The sequence below is a fragment of the Danio rerio genome, chromosome 2 (assembly GCF_049306965.1).
Source record: "Danio rerio strain Tuebingen ecotype United States chromosome 2, GRCz12tu, whole genome shotgun sequence".
NCBI classification, from domain to species: Eukaryota; Metazoa; Chordata; class Actinopteri; order Cypriniformes; family Danionidae; genus Danio; species Danio rerio.
The window spans coordinates 6705001-6724655 of record NC_133177.1 but is presented as its reverse complement, the minus strand read 5'-3'; the positions used below and the strand labels follow the sequence as shown (position 1 = coordinate 6724655).

Below are 19655 nucleotides of genomic sequence, written 5' to 3'. Positions count from 1 at the left end.
TTCATGCTAGAATCATGCTAGTAACATGCCAATTCATGCTAGAATCATGCTAACAACATGCTAATTCATGCTAAAATCATGCTAACAACATTCTAATTCATGCTAAAATCATGCTAGTAACATGCTAATTCATGCTAGAATTATGCTAGCAACATGCTTATTTATGCTAGAATCATGCTAACAACATGCTAATTCATGCTAAAAACATGCTAACAACATGGTAATTCACGCTAGAATCATGCTAACAACATGCTAATTCACGTTAGAATCATGCTAATACCATGGTAATCTATCTATCTATCTATCTATCTATCTATCTATCTATCTATCTATCTATCTATCTATCTATCTATCTATCTATCTTTTCATACTTTTAAAAACTGTTTAAACTAAATTAACTATTACCGTCAGGCTTTCACAAGCCAGCCTCAAAGTTTGTTCTCAAACTTTAAGAATCTAGTTATTATTATTTTTATTTATTCTTCTTCTGAGACTAAAATTCAAAATCTATCTGCTCCTTGAACTTTCAAACTATTTTCACCAAACTCACACCAGACCTCCAAACTGGTCTGACTCTTTATGCTATATCTTTTCCGACTGATCTGACTTTCGGTTTTCCGAAAAACGTCCCGGGACTGTCGGAAAAATCCCATAGACTTAACATTGGATCAAACTTTGTGACCTCATAACTCTGCGTCAGACTGTTGCACAGACTTCTAATTGGGCTCATTTAACTCAGACTATCAAACTGCCAATGACTGATCACCTTTAAACTTTCTAGCCACGCCCTAGCAACCACTTTTGGACCCTAGTAACTGTCCCATAGACTTCCATTCAATAGACTCTCATTGACTTAACATGGGATCAAACTTTGTGAGCTCATAACTCTGAATCAGACTATCCTACAGACTAATGGCTGAGCTCATTTAACTCCGAATACCAAACTGCCAATAACTGATGAGCTTTTAACTTTCTAGCCACACCCCAAACTACCACATACTGCACCCTAGCAACTGTCCCATAGACTTCCATTACAAAGACTCTCATTGACTTTACATGGGATCAAACTTTGTGAGCTAATAACTCTGAAACAGACTATCCTACAGACTAATGGCTGAGCTCATTTAACTCTGACTACCAATCTGCCAATAACTGATGAGCTTTTAACTTTCTAGCCACACCCCTAACTACCACATACTGCACCCTAGCAACTGTCCCGTAGACTTCCATTACAAAAGACTCTCATTGACTTAACATGGGATCAAACTTTGTGAGCTCATAACTCTGCATCAGACTGTCCTACAGACTTAAGACTGAGCTCATTTAACTCCGACTACCAATCTGCCAATAACTGATGAGCTTTTAACTTTCTAGCCACACCCCTAACTACCACATACTGCACCCTAGCAACTGTCCCGTAGACTTCCATTACAAAGACTCTCATTGACTTTACATGGGATCAAACTTTGTGAGCTAATAACTCTGAAACAGACTATCCTACAGACTAATGGCTGAGCTCATTTAACTCTGACTACCAATCTGCCAATAACTGATGAGCTTTTAACTTTCTAGCCACACCCCTAACTACCACATACTGCACCCTAGCAACTGTCCCGTAGACTTCCATTACAAAAGACTCTCATTGACTTAACATGGGATCAAACTTTGTGAGCTAATAACTCTGAAACAGACTATCCTACAGACTAATGGCTGAGCTCATTTAACTCTGACTACCAATCTGCCAATAACTGATGAGCTTTTAACTTTCTAGCCACACCCCTAACTACCACATACTGCACCCTAGCAACTGTCCCGTAGACTTCTATTACAAAAGACTCTCATTGACTTTACATGGGATCAAATTTTGTGAGCTCATAACTCTGCATCAGACTGTCCCAGAGACTAATGGCTGAGCTCATTTAACTCAGTCTAGCCAGCAGCCAATCACTGATGGCCTTTTAACTTTCTAGCCACACCCCTAACTACCACATACTGCACCCTAGCAACTGTCCTATAGACAGTAATTAGCTGTGCTATCAAATGCTTATAATTCTAACATGCTAATGACATGCCAATCATGCTAGCAACATGCTACTCATATGCTAATCATGCTAATGACATGCTAACTCATACTGGAAACATGCTAATGACATGCTAATTTGTACTAGAATCATGCTAGTAACATGCTAATTCATACTACACTGATGTTAATAACTGGCCTACATGCATATCTTTGCTTAGCATTGTCCTATTGACTTGCTGGATGGCTCATCTGACTCAGACAACCAATGAGCATCTCAATATGATAATGAAGCTCACAAGCCACGCCCCCAAATTGATTCCATAGACTTCCATTAAAATAGGCCAAGATGCATATCTTTGCATAGCAGTGTCATAGAGACATGGGGGTTGGTTCATTTGACTTAGACAGCCAACCACATTCAAGTGCACTCTGTAACCTCGCCCATAGCAACAAAACAAAGTACCCTAGCAACCATTCATCAACAGCTATATCTCAGCATCCGAACATCGTAGAGACTTGGAGATTGGCTCGTTTGACTCATGCTAGCAAACCGAATTTCCTATATGCTACACATGCTAGCAGTGATTAGCTACATGCTAATATTGACTAGCCAAGTACTGTAACTTGCTAGACATGCTTACTTAGTTTAAATGTTTTATCAAGCATGTATGTGAGGCTTGCCTAGTAACCACCCAGGGTACCCTAGCAACTGCCTAGCAACCACCCAAATTACCCTAGCAACCGCCTAGCAACCGCCTAGTAATGCCTTAGTAAGGGCCTAGCAACCACTCAGGACACCCTAGCAACCGCCTAGCAACGCCTTAGCAACCAATTAAAATACCCTAGCAACCACCTAGCAACACCTTAGCAACCACCTAGCAACCACTTGGGACACCTTAGCAACCGCCTAGCAACACCTTAGCAACCACCTAGCAACCACTCAGAACACCCTAGCAACTGCCTAGCAACGCCTTAGCAACCACCTAGCAACCACTCAGGACACCCTAGCAACCGCCTAGCGATGCCTTAGCAACCACCTAGCAACCACTCAGGACACCCTAGCAAGCCCCTAGCAACGCCTTAGCAACCACTCAGAATACCCTAGCAACTACCTAGCAACCACTTAGGACACCTAAGCAACCACCTAGCAACATCTTAGCAACCACCTAGCAACCACTCAGAACACCCTAGCAACCACCTAGCAACCACTCAGGACACCCTAGCAACTGCCTAGCAACCACTTAGCAACCACTCAGAATACCCTAGCAACCACCTAAGCATGCTATGTGACATGCTAATTCATACTAGAATCATGCTAGTAACATGCTAATTCATACTACAATCATGCTCATAACATGCTAATTTATAATAGAATCTTGCTAATAACATGCTAATTCATGCTAGAATCATGCTAGTAACATGCTAATTCATGCTAGAATCATGCTAGTAACATGCTAATTCATGCTAGAATCATGATAGTAACATGCTAATTTATACTAGAATCATGCTAGTAACATGGTAATTCACACTAGAATCATGCTAGTAACATGCTAATGCATAATAGAATCATGTTAATAACATGCTAATTCACGCTAGAATCATGCTAGTAACATGCTAATTCATACTATTATCATGCTAATAACATGCTAATTCATGCTAGAGTCATGCTAGTAACATGCTAATTCATACTACAATCATGCTAATAACATGCGAATTCACGCTAGAATCATGCTAATTCATACTAGAATCATGCTAGAAACAGGCTAATTCATACTAGAATCATGCTAGTAACATGCTAATGCATGCTAGAATCATGCCAGTAACATGCTAATTTATGCTAGAATCATACTAGTAACATGCTAATTCATGCTAGAATCATGCTAGTAGCATGCTAATTCATGCTAGAATCATACTAGTAACATGCTAATTCATGCTAGAATCATGCTAGTAGCATGCTAATTCATGCTAGAATCATGCTAATAACATGCTAATTCATACTAGAATCATGCTAATAACATGCTAATTTGTACTACACACATGCTAATAACATGCTAATCCATGTTAGAATCATGCTAATTCATGCTAGAATCATGCTAATAACATGCTACTTATACTTTTTCAAACTGTTTTTAAACTAAATAAACTATTACCAACAGGCTTTGTCAAGCCAGCCTCAAAGTTTGTCTCGACGAACTTTACTGTCTAGTTTTTATTTATTATTCTTCTTCTGAGACTAAAATTCAAAATCTATCTGCTCCTTGAACTTTCAAACTATTACCACCAAACTCACACCAGACCTCCAAACTGGTCTGACTCTTTATGCTATATCTTTTCCGACTGATCCGACTTTCGGTTTTCCGAAAAACGTCCCGGGACTGTCGGAAAAATCCCATAGACTTAACATTGGATCAAACTTTGTGAGCTCATAACTCTGCGTCAGACTGTTGCACAGACTTCTTACTGGGCTCATTTAACTCAGACTACCAAACTGCCAATGACTGATCACCTTTAAACTTTCTAGCCACGCCCTAGCAACCACTTTTGGACCCTAGTAACTGTCCCATAGACTTCCATTCAATAGACTCTCATTGACTTAACATGGGATCAAACTTTGTGAGCTCATAACTCTGAATCAGACTGTCCTACAGACTAATGGCTGAGCTCATTTAACTCCTAATACCAAACTGCCAATAACTGATGAGATTTTAACTTTCTAGCCACACCCCTAACTACCACATACTGCACCCTAGCAACTGTCCCGTAGACTTCCATTACAAAAGACTCTCATTGACTTAACATGGGATCAAACTTTGTGAGCTCATAACTCTGAAACAGACTATCCTACAGACTAATGGCTGAGCTCATTTAACTCCGACTACCAATCTGCCAATCACTGATGGCCTTTTAACTTTCTAGCCACACCCCTAACTACCACATACTGCACCCTAACAACTGTCCTATAGACTGTAATTAGCTGTGCTATCAAATGCTTATAATTCTAACATACTAATGACATGCCAATCATGCTAGCAACATGCTACTCATATGCTAATCATGCTAATGACATGCTAACTCATACTGGAAACATGCTAATGACATGCTAATTTGTACAAGAATCATGCTAGTAACATGCTAATTCGTACTAGACTGATGTTAATAACTGGCCTACATGCATATCTTTGCTTAGCAGTGTCCTATTGACTTGGGGGATGGCTCATCTGACTCAGACAACCAATGAGCATCTCAATATGATAATGAAGCTCACAAGCCACGCCCCCAAATTGATTCCATAGACTTCCATTAAAATAGGCCAAGATGCATATCTTTGCATAGCAGTGTCATAGAGACATGGGGGTTGGTTCATTTGACTTAGACAGCCAACCACATTCAAGTGCACTCTGTAACCTCGCCCATAGCAACAAAACAAAATACCCTAGCAACCATTCATCAACAGCTATATCTCAGCATCAGAACATCGTAGAGACTTGGAGATTGGCTCGTTTGACTCATGCTAGCAAACGGAACTTCCTAAATGCTACACATGCTAGCAGTGATTAGCTACATGCTAATATTGACTAGCCAAGTACTGTAACTTGCTAGAAATGCTTACTAAGTATAAATGTTTTATCAAGCATGTATGTGAGGCTTGCCTAGTAACCAACCAGGGTACCCTAGCAACTGCCTAGCAACCACCCAAATCACCCTAGCAACCGCCTAGCAACCACCTAGCAACGGCCTAGTAATGCCTTAGTAAGGGCCTAGCGACCACTCAGGACACCCTAGCAACCGCCTAGCAACGCCTTAGCAACCACTCAGAATACCTTAGCAACCACCTAGCAACACCTTAGCAACCACCTAGCAACCACTTGGGACACCTTAGCAACCGCCTAGCAACACCTTAGCAACCACCTAGCAACCACTCATAACACCCTAGCAACGCCTTAGCAACCACATAGCAACCACTCAGGACACCCTAGCAACCACCTAGCAACACCTTAGCAACCACCTAGCAACCACTCAGGACACCATAGCAACCACCTAGCAACGCCTTAGCAACCACTCAGAATACCCTAGCAACCATCTAGCAACCACTTAGGACACCTTAGCAACCACCTAGCAACACCTTAGCAACCACCTAGCAACCACTCAAAACACCCTAGCAACCGCCTAGCAACACCTTAGCAACCACCTAACAACCACTTAGGACACCCTAGCAACCGTCTAGCAACACCTTAGCAACCACCTAGCAACACCTTAGCACATGCTAATTCATGCTAGAATCATTTTAACAACATGCTAACTTCATGCTAGAATCATGCTAATTCATGCTAAAATCGTGCTAGTAACATGCTAATTTATGCTAGAATCATGCTAGTAACATGCTAATTCATACTGGAATCATGCTAGTAACATGCTAATTCATGCTAGAATCATGCTAATAACCTGCTAATTCATACTGGAATCTTGCTAAAAACATGCTAATTCATACTAGAATCTTGCTAATGACATGCTAATTCATACTAGACTCATGCTAGTAACATGCTAATTCATACTGGAATCATGCTAGTAACATGCTAATTCATGCTAGAATCATGCTAATAACATGCTAATTCAAACTGGAATCATGCTAGTAACATGCTAGTTCTTCCTAGAATCATGCTAGTAACATGCTAATTTATGCTAGAATCATGCTAGTAACATGCTAACTCATGCTAGAATCATGCTAATAACATGCTAACTCATACTAGAATCATGCTAATAACATGCTAATTCATACTAGAATCTTGCTAATTCATATTAGAATCATGCTAGTAACATACTAATTCATGCTAGAATCATGCTAGTAACATGCTTATTCATGCTAGAATCATGCTAATAACATGCTAATTTATACTAGAATCATGCTAGTAGCATGATAATTCATACTAGACTCATGCTAGTGACATGCTAATTCATACTAGAATCATGCTAATAACATGCTACTTCATGCTAGAAAAACACTAGTAACATGATAATTTTACTACAATCATGCTAATAACACACTAATTCATGCTAGAATTATGCTAGTAACATGCTAAATCGTGCTAGAATCATGCTAATAACATGCTAATCCATGCTAGAATCGTACTAATAAGATGCTAATTCATGCTAATAACTTGCTAATCTATGCTGAAGTCATGCTAATAACATGCTAGTTATACTTTTTCAAACTGTTTTTAAACTAAATAAACTATTACCAACAGGCTTTGTCAAGCCAGCCTCAAAGTTTGTCTCGACGAACTTTACTGTCTAGTTATTATTTTTATTTATTCTTCTTCTGAGACTAAAATTCAAAATCTATCTGCTCCTTGAACTTTCAAACTATTACCACCAAACTCACACCAGACCTCCAAACTGGTCTGACTCTTTATGCTATATCTTTTCCGACTGATCCGACTTTCGGTTTTCCGAAAAACGTCCCGGGACTGTCGGAAAAATCCCATAGACTTAACATTGGATCAAACTTTGTGACCTCATAACTCTGCGTCAGACTGTTGCACAGACTTCTAACTGGGCTCATTTAACTCAGACTACCAAACTGCCAATGACTGATCACCTTTAAACTTTCTAGCCACGCCCTAGCAACCACTTTTGGACCCTAGTAACTGTCCCATAGACTTCCATTCAATAGACTCTCATTGACTTAACATGGGATCAAACTTTGTGAGCTCATAACTCTGAATCAGACTGTCCTACAGACTAATGGCTGAGCTCATTTAACTCCGAATACCAAACTGCCAATAACTGATGAGCTTTTAACTTTCTAGCCACACCCCTAACTACCACATACTGCACCCTAGCAACTGTCCCATAGACTTCCATTACAAAGACTCTCATTGACTTTACATGGGATCAAACTTTGTGAGCTCATAACTCTGAAACAGACTATCCTACAGACTAATGGCTGAGCTCATTTAACTCCGACTACCAATCTGCCAATAACTGATGAGCTTTTAACTTTGTAGCCACACCCCTAACTACCACATACTGCACCCTAGCAACTGTCCCGTAGACTTCCATTACAAAAGACTCTCATTGACTTTACATGGGATCAAACTTTGTGAGCTCATAACTCTGAAACAGACTATCCTACAGACTAATGGCTGAGCTCATTTAACTCCGACTACCAATCTGCCAATAACTGATGAGCTTTTAACTTTCTAGCCACACCCCTAACTACCACATACTGCACCCTAGCAACTGTCCCGTAGACTTCTATTACAAAAGACTCTCATTGACTTTACATGGGATCAAACTTTGTGAGCTCATAACTCTGCATCAGACAGGCATAGAGACTAATGGCTGAGCTCATTTAACTCAGTCTAGCCAGCAGCCAATCACTGATGGCCTTTTAACTTTCTAGCCACACCCCTAACTACTACATACTGCACCCTAGCAACTGTCCTATAGACAGTAATTAGCTTAGCTATGAAATGCTTATAATTCTAACATGCTAATGACATGCCAATCATGCTAGCAACATGCTACTCATATGCTAATCATGCTAATGACATGCTAACTCATACTGGAAACATGCTAATGACATGCTAATTTGTACTAGAATCATGCTAGTAACATGCTAATTTATACTAGACTCATGTTAATAACTGGCCTACATGCATATCTTTGCTTAGCAGTGTCCTATTGACTTGGGGGATGGCTCATCTGACTCAGACAACCAATGAGCATCTCAATATGATAATGAAGCTCACAAGCCACGCCCCCAAATTGATTCCATAGACTTCCATTAAAATAGGCCAAGATGCATATCTTTGCACAGCAGTGTCATAGAGACATGGGGGTTGTTTCATTTGACTAAGACAACCAACCACATTCAAGTTCACTCTGTAACCTCGCCCATAGCAACAAAACAGAGTACCCTAGCAACCATTCATCAACAGCTATATCTCAGCATCAGAACATCGTAGAGACTTGGAGATTGGCTCGTTTGACTCATGCTAGCAAACGGAACTTCCTAAATGCTACACATGCTAGCAGTGATTAGCTACATGCTAATATTGACTAGCCAAGTACTGTAACTTGCTAGAAATGCTTACTAAGTATAAATGTTTTATCAAGCATGTATGTGAGGCTTGCCTAGTAACCAACCAGGGTACCCTAGCAACTGCCTAGCAACCACCCAAATTACCCTAGCAACCGCCTAGCAACCACCTAGCAACGGCCTAGTAATGCCTTAGTAAGGGCCTAGCGACCACTCAGGACACCCTAGCAACCGCCTAGCAATGCCTTAGCAACCACTCAGAATACCTTAGCAACCACCTAGCAACCACTTGGGATACCTTAGCAACCGCCTAGCAACACCTTAGCAACCACCTAGCAACCACTCATAACACCCTAGCAACTGCCTAGCAACGCCTTAGCAACCACCTAGCAACCACTCAGGACACCCTAGCAACCACCTAGCAACACCTTAGCAACCACATAGCAACCACTCAGAACACCCTAGCAACCACCTAGCAACGCCTTAGCAACCACTCAGAATACCCTAGCAACCATCTAGCAACCACTTAGGACACCTTAGCAACCATCTAGCAACACCTTAGCAACCACCTAGCAACCACTCAAAACACCCTAGCAACCGCCTAGCAACACCTTAGCAACCACCTAGCAACCACTTAGGACACCCTAGCAACCGTCTAGCAACACCTTAGCAACCACCTAGCAACACCTTAGCACATGCTAATTCATGCTAGAATCATGCTAACAACATGCTAACTTCATGTTAGAATCATGCTAATTCATGCTAAAATCGTGCTAGTAACATGCTAATTCATGCTAGAATCATGCTAGTAACATGCTAATTCATACTGGAATCATGCTAGTAACATGCTAATTCATGCTAGAATCATGCTAATAACATGCTTATTCATACTGGAATCTTGCTAGTAACATGCTAATTCATGCTAGAATCATGCTAATAACATGCTAATTCATAGTAGAATCATGCTAATGACATGCTAATTCATACTAGACTCATGCTAGTAACATGCTAATTCATAACGGAATCATGCTAGTAACATGCTAATTCATGCTAGAATCATGCTAATAACATGCTAATTCATACTGGAATCATGCTAGTTCATCCTAGAATCATGCTAGTAACATGCTTATTTATGCTAGAATCATGCTAGTAACATGCTAACTCATGCTAGAATCATGCTAATAACATGCTAACTCATACTAGAACCATGCTAATAACATGCTAATTCATGCTAGAATCATGCTAGTAACATGCTTTATCATGCTAGAATCATGCTAATAACATGCTACTTATACTTTTTCAAACTGTTTTTAAACTAAATAAACTATTACCAACAGGCTTTGTCAAGCCAGCCTCAAAGTTTGTCTCGACGAACTTTACTGTCTAGTTAGGCTGGCTTGTCAAAGCCAACCTACTGTTATGCTATTTAAACTTATTATTATTATTTTTATTTATTATTCTTCTTCTGAGACTAAAATTCAAAATCTATCTGCTCCTTGAACTTTCAAACTATTACCACCAAACTCACACCAGACCTCCAAACTGGTCTGACTCTTTATGCTATATCTTTTCCAACTGATCCGACTTTCGGTTTTCCGAAAAACGTCCCGGGACTGTCGGAAAAATCCCATAGACTTAACATTGGATCAAACTTTGTGACCTCATAACTCTGCGTCAGACTGTTGCACAGACTTCTAACTGGGCTCATTTAACTCAGACTATCAAACTGCCAATGACTGATCACCTTTAAACTTTCTAGCCACGCCCTAGCAACCACTTTTGGACCCTAGTAACTGTCCCATAGACTTCCATTCAATAGACTCTCATTGACTTAACATGGGATCAAACTTTGTGAGCTCATAACTCTGAATCAGACTGTCCTACAGACTAATGGCTGAGCTCATTTAACTCCGAATACCAAACTGCCAATAACTGATGAGCTTTTAACTTTCTAGCCACTCCCCTAACTACCACATACTGCACCCTAGCAACTGTCCCATAGACTTCCATTACAAAGACTCTCATTGACTTTACATGGGATCAAACTTTGTGTGCTCATAACTCTGAAACAGACTATCCTACAGACTAATGGCTGAGCTCATTTAACTCCGACTACCAATCTGCCAATAACTGATGAGCTTTTAACTTTGTAGCCACACCCCTAACTACCACATACTGCACCCTAGCAACTGTCCCGTAGACTTCCATTACAAAAGACTCTCATTGACTTTACATGGGATCAAACTTTGTGAGCTCATAACTCTGCATCAGACTGTCATAGAGACTAATGGCTGAGCTCATTTAACTCAGTCTAGCCAGCAGCCAATCACTGATGGCCTTTTAACTTTCTAGCCACACCCCTAACTACCACATACTGCACCCTAGCAACTGTCCCATAGACTTCCATTACAAAGACTCTCATTGACTTTACATGGGATCAAACTTTGTGTGCTCATAACTCTGAAACAGACTGTCCTACAGACTAATGGCTGAGCTCATTTAACTCCGACTACCAATCTGCCAATAACTGATGAGCTTTTAACTTTGTAGCCACACCCCTAACTACCACATACTGCACCCTAGCAACTGTCCCGTAGACTTACATTACAAAAGACTCTCATTGACTTTACATGGGATCAAACTTTGTGAGCTCATAACTCTGCATCAGACTGTCATAGAGACTAATGGCTGAGCTCATTTAACTCAGTCTAGCCAGCAGCCAATCACTGATGGCCTTTTAACTTTCTAGCCACACCCCTAACTACCACATACTGCACCCTAGCAACTGTTCTACAGACAGTAATTAGCTGTGCTATTAAATGCTTATAATTCTAACATGCTAATGACATGCCAATCATGCTAGCAACATGCTACTCATATGCTAATCATGCTAATGACATGCTAACTCATACTGGAAACATGCTAATGACATGCTAATTTGTACTAGAATAATGCTAGTAACATGCTAATTCATACTAGACTGATGTTAATAACTGGCCTACATGCATATCTTTGCTTAGCATTGTCCTATTGACTTGGGGGATGGCTCATCTGACTCAGACAACCAATGAGCATCTCAATATGATAATGAAGCTCACAAGCCACGCCCCCAAATTGATTCCATAGACTTCCATTAAAATAGGCCAAGATGCATATCTTTGCATAGCAGTGTCATAGAGACATGGGGGTTGGTTCATTTGACTTAGACAGCCAACCACATTCAAGTGCACTCTGTAACCTCGCCCATAGCAACAAAACAAAGTACCCTAGCAACCATTCATCAACAGCTATATCTCAGCATCCGAACATCATAGAGACTTGGAGATTGGCTCGTTTGACTCATGCTAGCAAACGGAACTTCCTATATGCTACACATGCTAGCAGTGATTAGCTACATGCTAATATTGACTAGCCAAGTACTGTAACTTGCTAGAAATGCTTACTAAGTATAAATGTTTTATCAAGCATGTATGTGAGGCTTGCCTAGTAACCAACCAGGGTACCCTAGCAACTGCCTAGCAACCACCCAAATTACCCCAGCAACCGCCTAGCAACCACCTAGCAACGGCCTAGTAATGCCTTAGTAAGGGCCTAGCGACCACTCAGGACACCCTAGCAACCGCCTAGCAACGCCTTAGCAACCACTCAAAATACCTTAGCAACCACCTAGCAACACCTTAGCAACCACCTAGCAACCACTTGGGACACCTTAGCAACCGCCTAGCAACACCTTAGCAACCACCTAGCAACCACTCAGAACACCCTAGCAACTGCCTAGCAACGCCTTAGCAACCACCTAGCAACCACTCAGGACACCCTAGCAACCACCTAGCAATACCTTAGCAACCACCTAGCAACCACTCAGAACACCCTAGCAACCACCTAGCAACGCCTTAGCAACCACTCAGAATACCCTAGCAACCATCTAGCAACCACTTAGGACACCTTAGCAACCACCTAGCAACACCTTAGCAACCACCTAGCAACCACTCAAAACACCCTAGCAACCGCCTAGCAACACCTTAGCAACCACCTAGCAACCACTTAGGACACCCTAGCAACCGTCTATCAACACCTTAGCAACCACCTAGCAACACCTTAGCACATGCTAATTCGTGCTAGAATCATGCTAACAACATGCTAATTCATGCTAGAATCATGCTAACAACATGCTAACTTCATGCTAGAATCATGCTAATTCATGCTAAAATCGTGCTAGTAACATGCTAATTCATACTGGAATCATGCTAGTAACATGCTAATTCATGCTAGAATCATGCTAATAACATGCTAATTCATACTGGAATCATGCTAGTAACATGCTAATTCATGCTAGAATCATGCTAATAACATGCTAATTCATACTAGAATCAACCTAATGACATGCTAATTCATACTAGACTCATGCTAGTAACATGCTAATTCATACTGGAATCATGCTAGTAACATGCTAATTCATGCTAGAATCATGCTAATAACATGCTAATTCATACTGGAATCATGCTAGTAACATGCTAGTTCATCCTAGAATCATGCTAGTAACATGCTAATTTATGCTAGAATCATGCTAGTAACATGCTAACTCATGCTAGAATCATGCTAATAACATGCTAACTCATACTAGAATCATGCTAATAACATGCTAATTCACACTAGAATCATGCTAATTCATACTAGAATCATGCTAGTGACATGCTAATTCATGCTAGAATCATGCTAGTAACATGTTTATTCATGCTAGAATCATGCTAATAACATGCTAATTTAGACTAGAATCATGCTAGTAACATGCTAATTCATACTAGACTCATGCTAGTGACATGCTAATTCATACTAGAATCATGCTAATAACATGCTAATTCATGCTAGAATCATGCTAATAACATGCTAATTTATACTAGAATCATGCTAGTAACATGCTAATTCATACTACACTCATGCTAGTGACATGCTAATTCATACTAGAATCATGCTAGTGACATGCTAGTTCATACTAGAATCTTGCTAATAACATGCTAATTCATGCTAGAATCATGCTAATAACATGCTAATTCATGCTAGAATCATGGTAGTAACATGCTAATTTTACTACAATCATGCTAATAACACACTAATTCATGCTAGAATTATGCTAGTAACATGCTAAATCGTGCTAGAATCATGCTAATTCATGCTAATAACATGCTAATCCATGCTAGAATCGTACTAATAAGATGCTAATTCATGCTAATAACATGCTAATCTATGCTAGAATCATGCTAATAACATGCTACTTATACTTTTTCAAACTGTTTTTAAACTAAATAAACTATTACCAACAGGCTTTGTCAAGCCAGCCTCAAAGTTTGTCTCGACGAACTTTACTGTCTAGTTAGGCTGGCTTGTCAAAGCCAGACTACTGTTCTACTATTTAAACTTATTATTATTATTAATTTTTTTATTATTATTCTTCTTCTGAGACTAAAATTCAAACTCTATCTACTCCTTGAACTTTCAAGCTATTACCACCAAACTCACACCAGACCTCCAAACTGGTCTGACTCGGTATGCCATATCTCCTCAGACTGATCCAACTTTCGGTTTTCCAAAAAACGTCCCGGGACTGTCGGAAAAATCACATAGACTTAACATTGGACCAAACTTTGTGACCTCGTAACTCTGCGTCAGACTGTCGCACAGAACTCTAACTGAGCTCATTTAACTCAGACTATCAAACTGCCAATGACTGATCACCTTTAAACTTTCTAGCCACGCCCTAGCAACCACTTATGGACCCTAGTAACTGTCCCATAGACTTCAATTCAAAAGACTCTCATTGACTTAACATGGGATCAAATTTTATGAGTTCATAACTCTGCATCAGACTGTCCTACAGACTAATGGCTGAGATCATTTAACTCCGACTACCAAACTGCCAATAACTGATGAGCTTTTAACTTTCTAGACACACCCCTAACTACCACATACTGCACCCTAGCAACTGTCCCGTAGACTTCCATTGCAAAAGACTCTCATTGACTTTACATGGGATCAAACTTTGTGAGCTCATAACTCTGCATCAGACTGTCCTACAGACTAATGGCTGAGCTCATTTAACTCCGACTATCAATCTGCCAATAACTGATGAGCTTTTAACTTTGTAGCCACACCCCTAACTACCACATACTGCACACTAGCAACTGTCCCGTAGACTTCCATTACAAAAGACTCTCATTGACTTTACATGGGATCAAACTTTGTGAGCTCATAACTCTGCATCAGACTGTCATAGAGACTAAAGGCTGAGCTCATTTAACTCAGTTTAGCCAGCAGCCAATCACTGATGGCCTTTTAACTTTCTAGCCACACCCCTAACTACCACATACTGCACCCTAGCAACTGTCCTATAGACTGTAATTAGCTGTGCTATCAAATGCTTATAATTCTAACATGCTAATGACATGCCAATCATGCTAGCAACATGCTACTCATATGCTAATCATGCTAATTACATGCTAACTCATACTGGAAACATGCTAATGACATGCTAATTTGTACTAGAATCATGCTAGTAACATGCTAATTCATACTAGACTGATGTTAATAACTGGCCTACATGCATATCTTTGCTTAGCATTGTCCTGTTGACTTGGGGGATGGCTCATCTGACTCAGACAACCAATGAGCATCTCAATATGATAATGAAGCTCACAAGCCACGCCCCCAAATTGATTCCATAGACTTCCATTAAAATAGGCCAAGATGCATATCTTTGCATAGCAGTGTCATAGAGACATGGGGGTTGGTTCATTTGACTTAGGCAGCCAACCACATTCAAGTTCACTCTGTAACCTCGCCCATAGCAACAAAACAGAGTACCCTAGCAACCATTCATCAACAGCTATATCTCAGCATCAGAACATCGTAGAGACTTGGAGATTGGCTCGTTTGACTCATGCTAGCCAACGGAACTTCCTATATGCTACACATGCTAGCAGTGATTAGCTACATGCTAATATTGACTAGCCAAGTACTGTAACTTGCTAGAAATGCTTACTAAGTATAAATGTTTTATCAAGCATGTATGTGAGGCTTGCCTAGTAACCACCCAGGGTAACCTAGCAACTGCCTAGCAACCACCCAAATTACCCTAGCAACTGCCTAGCAACTACCTAGCAACGGCCTAGTAATGCCTTAGTAAGGGCCTAGCGACCACTCAGGACACCCTAGCAACCGCCTAGCAATGCCTTAGCAACCACTAAGAATACCTTAGCAACCACCTAGCAACCAATCAGAGCACTCTAGCAACTGCCTAGCAACAACCTAGCCACCACTCAGAACACCATAGCAAACACCTAGCAACACCCTATCAACTGCCTAGCAACATCTTAGCAACCACCTAACAACCACTCAGGACACCCTAGCAACGACTTAGCAACCACTTAGCAACCGCCTAGCAACACCTTAGCAACCACTCAGAACACCCTAGCAACGCCTTAGCAACCACCTAGCAACCACTCAGGACACCCTAGCAACCACCTAGCAACACCTTAGCAACCACCTAGCAACCACTTGGGATACCTTAGCAACCGCCTAACAACACCTAAGCAACCACCTATCAACCAGTCAGAACACCCTAGCAACCGCCTAGCAACGCCTTAGCAACCACTCAGAATACCCTAGCAAACACCTAGCAACACTTAGCAACCGCCTAGCAACCACTTAGGACTCCTTAGCAACCACCTAGCAACACCCTAGCAACCCCCTAGCAACCACTCAGGACACCCTAGCAACCGCCTAGCAACATCTTAGCAACCACCTAGCAACCACTTAGGACACCCTACAGACTACCTAGCAACGACTTAGCAACCACTCAGAAGACCCTAGCAACCACCTAAGCATGCTATGTGACATGCTAATTCATACTAGAATCATGCTAGTAACATGCTAATTCATACTACAGTCATGCTAAAAACATGCTAATTTACACTAGAATCTTGCTAATAACATGCTAATTCATGCTAGAATCATGCTAGTAACATGCTAATTCATGCTAGAATCATGCTAGTAACATGCTAATTCATACTGGAATCATGCTAGTAACATGCTAATTCATGCTAGAATCATGCTAATAACATGCTAATTCATACTGGAATCATGCTAGTAATATGCTAGTTCATCCTAGAATCATGCTAGTAACATGCTGATTTATGCTAGAATCATGCTAGTAACATGCTAACTCATGCTAGAATCATGCTAATAACATGCTAACTCATACTAGAATCATGCTAATAACATGCTAATTCATACTAGAATCATGCTAATTCATACTAGAATCATGCTAGTAACATGCTAATTCATGCTAGAATCATGCTAGTAACATGCTAATTCATACTAGACTCATGCTAGTGACATGCTAATTCATCCTAGAATCATGCTAGTGACATGCTAGTTCATACTAGAATCTTGCTAATTCATGCTAGAATCATGCTAATAACATGCTAATTCATGCTAGAATCATGCTAATAACATGCTAATTTATACTAGAATCATGCTAGTAACATGCTAATTCATACTAGACTCATGCTAGTGACATGCTAATTCATCCTAGAATCATGCTAGTGACATGCTAGTTCATACTAGAATCTTGCTAATTCATGCTAGAATCATGCTAATAACATGCTAATTCATGCTAGAATCATGGTAGTAACATGCTAATTTTACTACAATCATGCTAATAACACACTAATTCATGCTAGAATTATGCTAGTAACATGCTAAATCGTGCTAGAATCATGCTAATTCATGCTAATAACATGCTAATCCATGCTAGAATCGTACTAATAAGATAATAATTCATGCTAATAACATGCTAATCTATGCTAGAATCATGCTAATAACATGCTACTTATACTTTTTCAAACTGTTTTTAAATTAAATAAACTATTACCAACAGGCTTTGTCAAGCCAGCCTCAAAGTTTGTCTCGACGAACTTTACTGTCTAGTTAGGCTGGCTTGTCAAAGCCAGACTACTGTTCTACTATTTAAACTTATTATTATTATTAGGCTGGCTTGAGAAACAAGCCAGACTACTGAAATCCTATTTAAACTTATTATTTTTTTTATATATTATTCTTCTTCTTCTGAGACTAAAATTCAAAATCTATCTCCTCCTAGAGCTTTCGAGCTATGACCACCAAACTCACACCAGACCTCCAAACTATTCTGACTCGGTATGCCATATCTTTTCCGACTGATCCGACTTTCGATTTTCCGAAAAACGTCCCGGGACCGTCGGAAAAATCCCATAGACTTAACATTGGACTAAACTTTGTGAGCTCATAACTCTGCATCAGACTGTCACACAGACTTCTAACTGGGCTCATTTAACTCAGACTACCTAACTGCCAATAACTGATGAGCTTTTAACTTTCTGGCCACGCCCTAGCAACCACTTTTGGACCCTAGAAACTGTCCCATAGACTTCCATTCAAAAGACTCTCATTGACTTAACATGGGATCAAACTTTGTGAGCTCATAACTTTGCATCACACTGTCATACAGACTAATGGCTGAGCTCATGTAACTCAGACTACCAAACTGCCAATAACTGATGAGCTTTTAACTTTCTAGCCACACCCTAACTACCAGATACTGCACCCTAGCAACAACTGTCCCATAGACTTTTACTGCAATAGACTGTCATTGACTTAACAATAGATCTAACTTTGTGACCTCAAAACTATCTATCTATCTATCTATCCTTTTTCAAACTGCTTTTATCTATGTATCTATCTATCTATATATCTATCTATCTATCTATCTATCTATCTATCTATCTATCTATCTATCTATCTATCTATCTATCTATCTATAAACTGCTTTAATATATCTATCTATCTATCTATCTATCTGTCTATCTGTCTATCTATCTATCTATTTATAAACTACTTTATTCTATCTATCTATCTATCTATCTATCTATCTATCTATCTATCTATCTATCTATCTATCTATCTATCTATCTATCTATCTATCTATCTATCTATCTATCTATCTATCTATAAACTGCTTTAATCTATCTATCTGTCTGTCTATCTATCTATCTATCTATCTATCTATCTATCTATCTATCTATCTATCTATCTATCTATCTATCTATCTATCTATCTATCTATCTATCTATCTATCTATAAACTACTTTATTCTATCTATCTATCTATCTATCTATCTATCTATCTATCTATCTATCTATCTATCTATCTATCTATCTATCTATCTATCTATCTATAAACTGCTTTAATCTATCTATCTATCTATCTATCTATCTATCTATCTATCTATCTGTCTGTCTGTCTGTCTGTCTGTCTGTCTATCTATCTATAAACTACTTTATTCTATCTATCTATCTATCTATCTATCTATCTATCTATCTATCTATCTATCTATCTATCTATCTATCTATCTATCTATCTATCTATCTATCTATCTATCTATCTATCTATAAACTACTTTATTCTATCTATCTATCTATCTATCTATCTATCTATCTATCTATCTATCTATCTATCTATCTATCTATCTATCTATCTATCTATCTATTTATCTAT

General features: G+C 39.6%; 1 protein-coding gene and 1 long non-coding RNA gene across 2 annotated transcripts in view; one reads left to right on the top strand and one right to left on the bottom strand.

Annotated features, from left to right (window-relative positions):
- The window catches only part of si:dkey-119f1.1, a 136501-nt gene that overhangs the window by 53744 nt on the left and 63102 nt on the right, over positions 1-19655 (top strand). The gene's annotated exons all lie outside the window — the stretch shown is intronic.
- The window catches only part of LOC141377741 (uncharacterized), a 21386-nt gene continuing 9071 nt past the window's right edge, over positions 7341-19655 (bottom strand). Inside the window, exon 3 of the long non-coding RNA XR_012390484.1 lies at positions 7341-9181. This is a non-coding gene — a long non-coding RNA (uncharacterized lncRNA). The remainder of the gene's footprint in view (positions 9182-19655) is intronic.